Source organism: Callospermophilus lateralis, chromosome 16 (assembly GCF_048772815.1).
Source record: "Callospermophilus lateralis isolate mCalLat2 chromosome 16, mCalLat2.hap1, whole genome shotgun sequence".
Classification (NCBI taxonomy): Eukaryota; Metazoa; Chordata; class Mammalia; order Rodentia; family Sciuridae; genus Callospermophilus; species Callospermophilus lateralis.
Genome location: NC_135320.1, coordinates 56,030,229 through 56,041,261, shown reverse-complemented (window position 1 = coordinate 56,041,261; position 11,033 = coordinate 56,030,229).

The following is an 11,033-nucleotide window of genomic DNA, read 5'->3' as shown; positions in this document are numbered from 1 at the left end:
TAAGCGAAAAATACACCCCAGATTTCAAAGACTTAGTATGCAAAGAGAAGGTAAAATATCTGGTAATTTTTTATTGTTACATGTTAAAACAACAATACTTTGGCTTGTGGCTGGAGATGTAGCTCAGTAGTAGAGCCCTGGGTTGGAACCCCACCACAAACAATAAAAAAAAAAAAAAAAAAAAAAAAAACAGGAAGAAGAAGAAAGAAGAAGAAGAAGACCAATAACTATAGTTTTTTTATTGGGTTAAATATATTAACGTTAATTTCACTTGTCTCCTCTCACTTTTTAATGTGGCTGCTAGAGAATTTTTCATTACCCATATGGCTAGATTTATGTTTATATTACACAACACTGTTCTAACATGGAAGGATTTTTTTTTCCCTTGGGGGTACCGAGGATCAAACCCAGGAGTGCTTTACCACTGAGCTATATCTCTATCCCCTTTTTATTTATTTATTTTTTAAATTTTGAGACAGGGTCTCAAGAAGTTTTTGAGGCTGGCCTCTAACTTTTGATCCTCCTGCCTCAGCCTCGTGAGTTGCTGGAATTACCAGTGCACGACTGTGCCCTGCTAATTTAAGATTTTAAATGTAAAGTTTTGATAGTGAAGAACTTCTTTGGAACTTTCACCATCTCTCTATCTCACTTAGGGTGATGACTACCTTGGAGAAAACAGCTAGATTTCCTCTGCACTGTCCCCAATGTTTGTCTAAAGCTGCAGTGAACTCCATTTATATATGGGACCATGTTGCAGCTGATGATCTTTCAGCACTAGACCAGTTCAGTTCCTTCCTTTAACGGCACTATGACCTTCCTTGCCTTCCCAGGTCCATGCCAGACAGCATCAGCAACAGGCGAAGGATCTCTCTGGCTCAACTACATTTCTGGGGGGCACACAGAGCCAGCATACCTCAAGTTACCTGAAACAATACTGAACCGTTGTCAGTACCCAAAGCAGGAGATCATTGCAGATGAATACTCACTGACTTTGCTTTGTCAATAATAGACTCACTGAGAAGATCCACAGTGTTGTTTTACCTGCAAAGTTTAGTTGTTTACCAACTAAAAATTCTCTCGGATTCTTATCTACATGTTGGATGCAGTCAGATTTAAAAAGTATCTCAGACCCAAGTTTTGTGACGGTCCATATCCTCAGCTGGGTCCTCAGATCCAGCTCAGGGAAATCTTGAATATGCCTTTCAGGGTGCGGTGGGTTTTCCTGTTGAACCTTGCTGACAATTTCTTATTTATTGATCAGTGGGAAGGCAGCAAAGTTACATTATGTGGCCACATCTCTGAAACCTTAGATTTTCTTGGTGACAGTGAGTGGTAAATAGAAAATTCCTTCCCTCATCTCTTTCACTCCGTGATCTAACTTCCAACTCAGCAACCTTTTATTATTTGTTAAATTCAAAAGTACAAATAAATCATATATAAGAGAGTTGGTAGATCAACCTTGAAGATTTGTTAAATACTGTAACTGCTGTCATTTTACTTCACAGAGTTTTGTTGTTGCTGCCGCCACATTTTTAACTTCTGAGCTCCTCACATTTTCTTAATCCACAAAAGTATTTATTGCTTCTGCCATTGATATGATATCAGAAATACATAATATGTTGATAGGCTTGAAAGTTTCCCACTCTTTTTAAGAGTTTCTTAAAGACTTTGGTCACTTTCCTTTCTTGGGCTCCTGGCACTGTAGTCTATACACACCATACTGTGAGTGGCCGCCGCACAGACGATGCCAGGTCTTCTCAGAGGTACCTCAAGAGCAGGTGGTAATGGAGAATCCAGCACAGAAGTTTCTCTAATACCTAAACTCCCAAAGGGTATCTTTCAAATAACATGCAAGGTAACAGGTTGACCTGGTGATTGTCAAGGCCAAGGTGCAAGTGGACAAAGGAAGCAAGACTGTAGCACTGTCTCCTTACCAATTAAGGGATTCTTATCATTCCTCAACTGGATGCATCTCTGATCGAGGATCACCTTGAAGGGAACTGATTTCTGCTATTGTGAATATTTAATGGAAATCTCCCTGTATCTCTCACCCAGCCATCCCAATTTATTCCCTGAGGCCATGCAGAACAAGCCCAATCCTTCCACTGAGCCATTTTTTACTATAATGTAGATAGAGCATGGGCTTAAGTCAGAGTGCCAAAGTCTTTCTCAACCTTCCCATGCCCAAAGATATTTCTTTACACACACTATCTTTATCCTTACTTATTTTTTTCCTTTGCTTGTATCTCCATCTGATACATTTTTGTTATTGTCTGTTTTGCCTGTGGGAATGTAAGCTTCATGACTGTGGGCTCCAATGTCATCCCCCCTCCACCCGCAAAAGAGTCCCTGGAACATTATAGGGACAGGATACTCTCTGGCCTCACACTCTCAAGCATGCACAGGACCTCTACCCCATCCCACTACAAACTGCCTTCCCCTCAAAGGAGATCTTTCCCCCCATTCCTTTCAACATAAGTTTCGTTGGCCTGGCTAGGGTTCTGTGCTCAAGGGGATGTGAGACATTGTTTGACTATTCCTGGGTCATCTGCCCAACTGGAATATGATTTGGCCCTTGTAGAACCACATGGTTGGAAGGGTTGATTTCTGGAAAAACAACCAGGCTCCACTACTATTAGAAGAAGGAAAGGAGTGAGAAATACAAATTTAGAGCATCTATTTGCCAAGCACTATACATACATTATCTCAATGAATCTGCACCATAACCAAAAATATGAAGGAAAGCAGAAAGGAGGAAAGCAGGGGCTGGGGTTGTGGCTCAGCGGAAGAGCGTTCGCCTAGCATGTGTGAAGCCCTGGGTTCGATCCCAGGACCATATAAAAATAAATAAAGGGGCTGGGACTGTAGCTCAGTGGTAGAGCACTTGCCTTGCATGTGAGAGGTACTGGGTTCGATCCTCAGCACCACATAAAAACAAACAAACAAATAAAGATATTGTACCAACTGCAACCAAAAAAAAAATTAAAAAATAAAATAAAGGTATTGTGTCCATCTACAACTAAAAAGTAAATATTAAAAAAAGAAAGGAGAAAGCCAACTTTGAAAGGTTAAGACATTTGCTAGTTAGAAGGTGGTGATCTGGGACTTAAACCTAAATCCTGAACAGAATTCACAGATACCATCTCCCTCTGCTTACCCCCTCCACCAATCAATTTCTAGTTAAGTGTCAACTTTGGTCACTCAGTATGGATTTACTGTGATCAGCCCTGCATTTCCCTACTCAACCACTGCTTCTAACCAACCGCTCTGCTCCATCCAGGCCATTCTATGTGTCCTGAGTTCTGTCTTGGCCACATTCTTCCAAATAATATTGCCTTTCATTAATTCTCCACTTTTCCAGATCTCTCCATTGGTCTGAGACTCAGTTCTGTTTCCATTCCTTCCATGTCTTCTCTGAATTTTTTGCTGATGGTTTTCACACACAGAGAAATCCCAGTGAAGGCTTAGGTGAACTGCTCATTCTCTGGTCAACGGAGATGGAAAGCGAGTGAGAACAAATGAACGCTTGGACAAATACCATGTAAACATTTTTACATGGATATGTCACCAGAGGTGAGATGTCACAGGAGAAGTTCCAAGGAGTTCCCAGAGAGGCAGTTAACTTGATGGGGTCCTTGGGGTACAGGAAGGAAAACAATTTCAGCACATACCAATCAGAGGCACAGACAGAGATTTATTTAGGAAAGCAGATACATATTCAAGGGAGAATACAGGCTGTCTAAAAAAAGAGAGACTCATTTTGGGGTTTCCCAGCTCCTCTTTTAAAGGAAACAATGTGGGGATATATGTAGGAATGACACAGTCCTGGTGATCCTTATGATCTTTTGGCTATGCAGTCTCCATTATGTGACAACAGGCAATGCTGGGAAGAATCCTAAATAATAGGTTTGTTACAATATCATATCTCACTTCGATTAATCTATTTATTGGTGGGCTATTTATTAGCAGTGTTCAAGGTAATTACCTAAGTGAATGATTTTGTGGTAACTCTAAGACTTATAGATTTCTCAGAAATTTGGTAGGAACAGGTTGGGGAGAAGAACTTAAGGAGTGACAGAACTGAAAAAGGAAGCAGAACTTTAAATTAAAATTGTATTTTCTTATCCTTCTTTTTGCTTCCTCCTCCTATTTTTTCTTCCTACCTCAGGTAGACTCTTGATGAGTACACCACCCATAACCAACTCCATGATGTGGGCAAATGGACACTGGGCAAGAGCCTGCCTTAACCTGATGTCCCCCTCCAAACTCTGTCCCAACTGTGGACAATGGGGACACTGGAAGGTGGAATCCCCAGGGAAGGACACCCCTCCCCCTGGTACAGCCACCCAATTCCCAAGTCCCATTCACTGTGCTGTTGGAATGACAGGGCCTGGCTCTATTGTCCCTGCCACCTCAGATGGCACGTCCGGGGAGCCCTGGGTCACAGGAATGGTGAATGGCCGTGCAGTCTCATTTGTGGTCCATAGTGGGGCAAGCCTTTTGCTCTTGAAATAATGGCATGGATATACTTTTAAATCAAATATCCCAATTATGGGAGTCTCAGGGACCCGTACATATTCACTGCAGATACCCCCCTCTTTTGCATATTTGGATACCCTTCATTATCCCATTCCCTTATAGTTGTATCAAGTTTCCCGTCTCCCTATTGGGTCAAGATCTCCTTCACAAATTAAAAGCCTCCATTATCAATCCCCCTTTAAAGTCCACTACCATCTTTATTTAGTACATTCTGACCTGGACCTGGTCCGTGCACCCCCTAAGGCTTCTAAATGCCCTTTACTTGTTGGGATTAATTCCACAGTCCAGGATACTTTTCAACCCAAAATAGCAAGATACCATCCCCAGTTCATATCCAACTGAGAGACCCCACCCATATATAATCCGCCTCCAATATCCTTTAATCCCCTTAACTCTGAAAGGTTTAAAGCCCATTATCTCCCATTTATTACAGGCCAAACACCTCATACCAACCCACTCGCCTCATAACTCTCCCATTTTTGGAGTAAAAAATCCAATGGTCCATTCTGGCTAGTACAGGACTTCAGAAAAATCAATGAGACAATTGTTCCCACATACCCTGTAGTGCCCAACCCCTACAGCCTTTTATCTCATATCCCAATTTCCACCACACATTTCTCACTATTTTTTTTTTTTTTTGGTACCTGGGAATGAACTCAGGGGCACTTGACCACTAAGCCACATCCCCAGCTCTATTTTGTATTTTATTTAGAGACAGGGTCTCAGTGAATTGCTTAGCGCATTGCCATTGCTGAAGCTGGCTTTGAACTCACAATCCTCCTGTCTTAGCCTCGGCACATTTCTCAGTATTAGACCTGAAAGATACCACCTTTACCATTCCCTTCCATCCTGCCTCATGCCCACTTTTCACCTTTACCTGGACAGACTCAAACACTAACTACTCTCATCAGTTCACCTGGACTGTACTCCCTCAGGGCTTCCAAGATAGCCTCCACTACTTTGGCCAGGCTCTCCAACGAGACCTGGCCACCCTAAGTTTGTCCCCTAGCCATCTAATACAGCATGCACATGACCTCCTGCTCTGCAGCCCTTCACTAGAATATTCTACATGTCACACTAGCATTCTGCTTAACTCCCTGGCCTTCTGGGGGTACCGGGTTTCTCAATCTAAGGCTCAGCTCTGCTCCTCTCAGGTACAATATTTAGGGATCCTATTAACCCCCGCCTCCTGCACCATACCCTCAGAGAGACTCCACGCTTTAAAAAACATTCCCCTACTGACCACCAAAAGAGACATGCTGTCCCTCTTAGGCCTTTTTAACTAATTTCACATCTGGATATCAAAATTCTCCCTGGTAGCCAAATTCCTCTGTGAAGTTCCAAACGGAACCTGTCAGATCCTCTTCCATGTCCCTGTTCTTTTTCCTCTACCATTTCTAGTCTACAGAATTCTCTTCTCAAATTCTCAACTCTATATTTACCAAACCCCAACAAGCCTTTTTTCCTGTCACTCCATTCAGATCATAGACAAGCCTTGGGAGTTCCTTATCAAAAGGCTGAAGATACCCCCTACCCATCGCATTCCTATCTAAACAAGTAGACTTAGTTTATCAAGGCTGGCCCCAGTGCCTTGAAGTTTTAGCAACTGCAGTTCTCCCAATCCCTGAGGCAAGAAAATTTACATTATATCAACCCATTATTGTACTTACTACACACTCCCTTCAGGATCTTTTCAGTCATTATTTATTTTTATCTATAATGTCTCACTTTTGTCCTGATATTCTGGACTTTTTGATGAGTCCATTTTCTCAAATAATGGATCAGCATTTAGCTGACTCTCCAACTGGTTCATAGATGGAAGCTCTCAGAAACAGTCCCTTTACCTTGCAGGTTATGCTATAATTCAAGGAAAAGCTATGGCAAATTTCCCTTCCATTCTCACTCAGATATTAGTTATCTCCCTTATCTCCAGGCACCACATCCCAGCAAGCTGAGTTAGTGGCCCTCATCCAAGCTTTATCATTATCCAGGGATAAATCAGTCAATATTTTTACTGATTCCAAATACACATACAATATGATTTATTCTAATATCTTAATCTGGAGGGATGGGGGGCTTCCTAATTCAGACAAGAACCCCAATTCTTTTTTTTTTAATACTGGGAAGTAAACTCAGGGGCACTCAATCACTGAGCCACATCCCCAGCCCTATTTTGTATTTTATTTAGAGACAGGTTCTCTGAGTTGCTTAGCGCCTCACCATTACTGAGCCTGGCTTTGAACTCACGATCCTGCCTCAGCCTCCTGAGCTGCTGGGATTACAGGCGTGCATCACCATGCCTAGCAGAACCCCAATTCTTTTTTTTTTTTTTTAATATTTATTTGTTTATTTTTTTAGTTCTTGGTGGACACAACATCTTTGTTTTATATGTGGTGCTGAGGATCGAACCCGGGCCGCATGCACGCCAGGCGAGCGCACTACCGCTTGAGTCACATCTCCAGGCCCGGAACCCCAATTCTTAATGCTAGCTTCATAAAAAGATTTGCTTGAAGCTGCACTTTGACCCCATTAGGTAGCAATCTTACACTGCAAAGGGAGTCAGACTGATAAAAATTATATTTCCTTAGAGAACCAGGAAGCAGACAGGCTTACTAAGAAAATTGCTCAGTCTAGTTACCATGCCCAAACAGTTTTACACTCCATGCCTACAAAACTCCAGCTTCCCTCTGATAAAACAAGGCCCTCTTGTCTTATCTCATAATTTATTCCATCCAAACACTCGTTCTCTCCAAATATTCCTAAAGAATTTACTAAACCTGTCTCATTCAGACTTACAATATCTCCAGCAAATTTCCCAATCATGCACAAACTGTCTCAAGGCTAACCCCAACTACAATATGAGACCATCTCCATTTCCCACTCACCAAAATAGAGGAGTTCTTCCAGTCATGGACTGGCAACTTGACTTCACACACATGCCACCCTTAAGAAAGACCAAATATCTCCTGGTTTTGGTAGACACCTTTTCTGGATGGGTGGAAGCCTTTCCAACTATCAACAAGAGGGCTTCCACAGTAGCAACCTTACTTTCCCTGGAAATAATTCCATGCTTTGGATCCAGAATTTACTTCCTCCATTACCCAAGAATTGGCTAAAATTTTAAATATAAAATGGAACTTCCACATTCCCTATCATCCACAGTCCTCAGGAAAAGTTGAAAGGACAAATAGGTTTGCCTCATCAGAGAGGCCACTCACACAAACCTAGATGATATAAAACAATCACTCATGGTGGCCTCTTGATGCAATCAAGAGATACCACAAATATGAGGTAGATCAGCCTGATGCTATTATAACATGACATTCCATATTATAGAAAAATTTTCTGTATGTATGAGGAATATACTCTATAACAGTGATAAGAAGTACATTTTAGTGAATTCATAAACTAGTAGCAGAGTTGTCTATTATTTGCACATAATTTTAAGTGCCATACTTTTATATGATTGTCAGTGTAGCAGGTTTGTTTACAACAGCACCAATACAAGCATGTCAGTAATGGGTTGTGCTAGGATGTTCCTATGACTACACTGTCACTAGATGATGAGAAATTTTCAACACCATTATAGTCTTACAGGGACACCATAATATAATCACCTATCATTGACTAAAACATCATCATGTGGGGAATAACTGTAGTTTCAAATTCACTCCTAAGATATTGGACAATGCACATATTGTCCACAACATACAATGGTTTGACTTAGATGTTTGACCTTATAATTGTGAAAAAGTGAGTATAAGTGATTTCTTGAATTTTAAATTTTGATATTTTTTTCTTTCTGGTCTGGGGCTGTGTGATGTGATATTCTTGTGATGCTAGGGATCAATAAGTGAGCCATAAATCCAGGTCAGCCAACAATCATGAGAGTAAACAACCAATACTCTATGGTGTATTGTTCTGCTGAGCTATGATGTTGATTAGGTTAGTTGTATTAAATATATGAAAAAAAAATAGGTTTGCCTGAACAAAACCTAAACCACTTGGATACTTGGATTGAATTAAGCTCCTCCCTTTGGCTCTCCTCCAATGGGAGCAAAGCCCAAGAAGCCCCTAGGATCAGCCCCTTTGAACTTCTCTTAGGGCGACCCACCCCTCATTCAACCTCAATCACCTAGCAATCCTCCAGAAGCCCTGAAACCCCTCTAGGCTCACCTCAGAGCTACCCTCCGGAAGTATGCCCACACCCATCTTCCCCAGCCCCAATCTTCAGGAGCCCTCCCTCCTGTGACTGAAGGAGATTTAGTTACCTTTCCCCTTCCCAAGAAAAGTGGGCAGGCCCCTTCAAGGTCATTTTAACCACTCCCACTGCAGTCAAATTAGTAGGCCACCCCTCCTAGGTCCACCTAAGCAATATAAAACTCATTCCTGCTAGTGCATCTTATCACTCCGTTCCCACAGGTCCCACCTGACTTCACATTACCTACTTTCCTGCCATTCCTGAGGAAGTTGCTGAGAGTCACACCTGAAATTCCTACTGTCCCTTTCTCAGGCCTCCTTTCAACTTTTCTTAACAGCCCTCAGAGACAAATAAAATTTATTATATTCAATCCTCCTTCATCTCTCTCCTTCTCAAGCATTAGACCTATTTAAGATCTTTGGCTTCAAGGGACATTCATTGACGAAACCCACAACTCAAATCTCTTTTCTTTTCTGTGTTTTCTGCATTTCGTCTTTAACTTCATAAACAGCCACACCAGACTGGAAACAGAGGAGATAAAATGGCTGACTTTTAATAATGAAGAAGTTAGAGGAGTTTAGCTGAAGGAATTTCTTCTCTGAACCCTTTTAAATACTTTTCTACACATGTAACTGGATTACTAGCTATAACTATACTGTTGATTTTATTTCTGTTCTTATTTTGCATAATTTGTTGAGCAGGATGGAGAAGATTAAACACCAGAAAACTATAATTCCATAGTTAATCATGCTTGTTATGCTCTGAAGAACCTATACTCTTGGAATCGTGGAGAGTACACCCTAAATCTGAGTAGGGCACATGGCCCCAACTAAGGTCAATAGAGTCCCAACTGTATTACCTGTTGAAATTATTTTCTTGGTAACAGCAAATCAATTACTCTTCACCTTTCTTATAATCACTTTACTTACAATAATCTTTCCTGTGCCTCTTGTTACTTTTATATAGGAACGATTTCTTAATAATACATGGGTGGATGCCATTTTCCTGCTCACTTTCTGACTCACTGAGACCACAAAGGGAAACTCCACTTATGATGGCCTCAAGGACCTCTCCCTCTGGGGTCTCCATGCTCTATTCCAGAACACTGAAAGGAGAGATCCCTCAACTTTGCTGCTTCTCAGCTTGAAGCAGCCAGATCCAGATCTGGCGCTCCAATTCCTTTATCCTTTCAGAGTCTGGAATGAAGAATTATGGAAAATAATAACCCTACAAAGCAACTCCCAAGGAAAAGCAGAGAGACTGCTTGGGAGGAAGGAGGGGAAAGTAGCCAAGAATTAACCTTCCAGTAAATCCTTTCCTGGTAACAGTGGGCCCTGAGGGAAGGAGGCAAATACTGAATGTTAGGACTTTGACTTTCCCCCATTGCAAATCAGTCCTAAAAAGACACCCTGTAAATACTGACCAATGGCCCTGAAGGAAGGAGGCAAATATTGAAACTCTGGGAGACAATAAATTCCAGAAAAAGATACCCATCCCTCACAATCTGAACTCTTATCTCTCTAAGTAACAATGAGTTTCTGCCTTTCATAGCTCCCCTCCTGAGTTACAAGTTTTAACCTACGTAACTAGCCCCTGACTATCTGAATGAAATCACCCTAATTGCACCCTATAAAACCAAAATTCCCTCTGTAACTGACGGCCCTTTTTGCATCCAGAAAATGAGTCCCCAAGGCACCCACGAAGAACAATAAATGGCTTCCCTGAATCTGTTGAGGACTGAACTTGTCATTTCGAGCTTATACTTATGATCTTTTAGGCTCATGCAGTCTCTGTTATGTGATCAATTGATAATACTGGGAAGACTCCTACATAATAGGTTTATTAAAACATTATATTTCTCTTTGCTTAATTTATTTATTGGTGGGCCAATAAACAGTGTTCAAGGTAATTATCATAAGTGAATGATTTTGTGGTAACTCTAAGGTTTTACAGATTTCTCAGAAATTTGGTAGGAACAGGCGAGGGAAAAGAACTTAAGGAGTGACAAAACTGAAAATAGTAAGCAGTCTACCTGTAGATTCTTGATGAGGTGCCTGAAAAATGTTGCTGAGGCTCAAACACACTTCTGACTCTTAATAAGCACCTTTCTGTGTGTAGCTGGAAGTTTTCACTCCCTAGAGTGTCTGTTAATAATTTGAGGACAAAGACTCTATAACAATGTGCCACCTTGTACCAGTCCTCCTGTATAACACAGCTGAGCATAATAGGTACCTAACCAAAATATGTTGAGTCAGTATCATGTGACTTTTCTGTGCCAGTTTATCTTCCACAG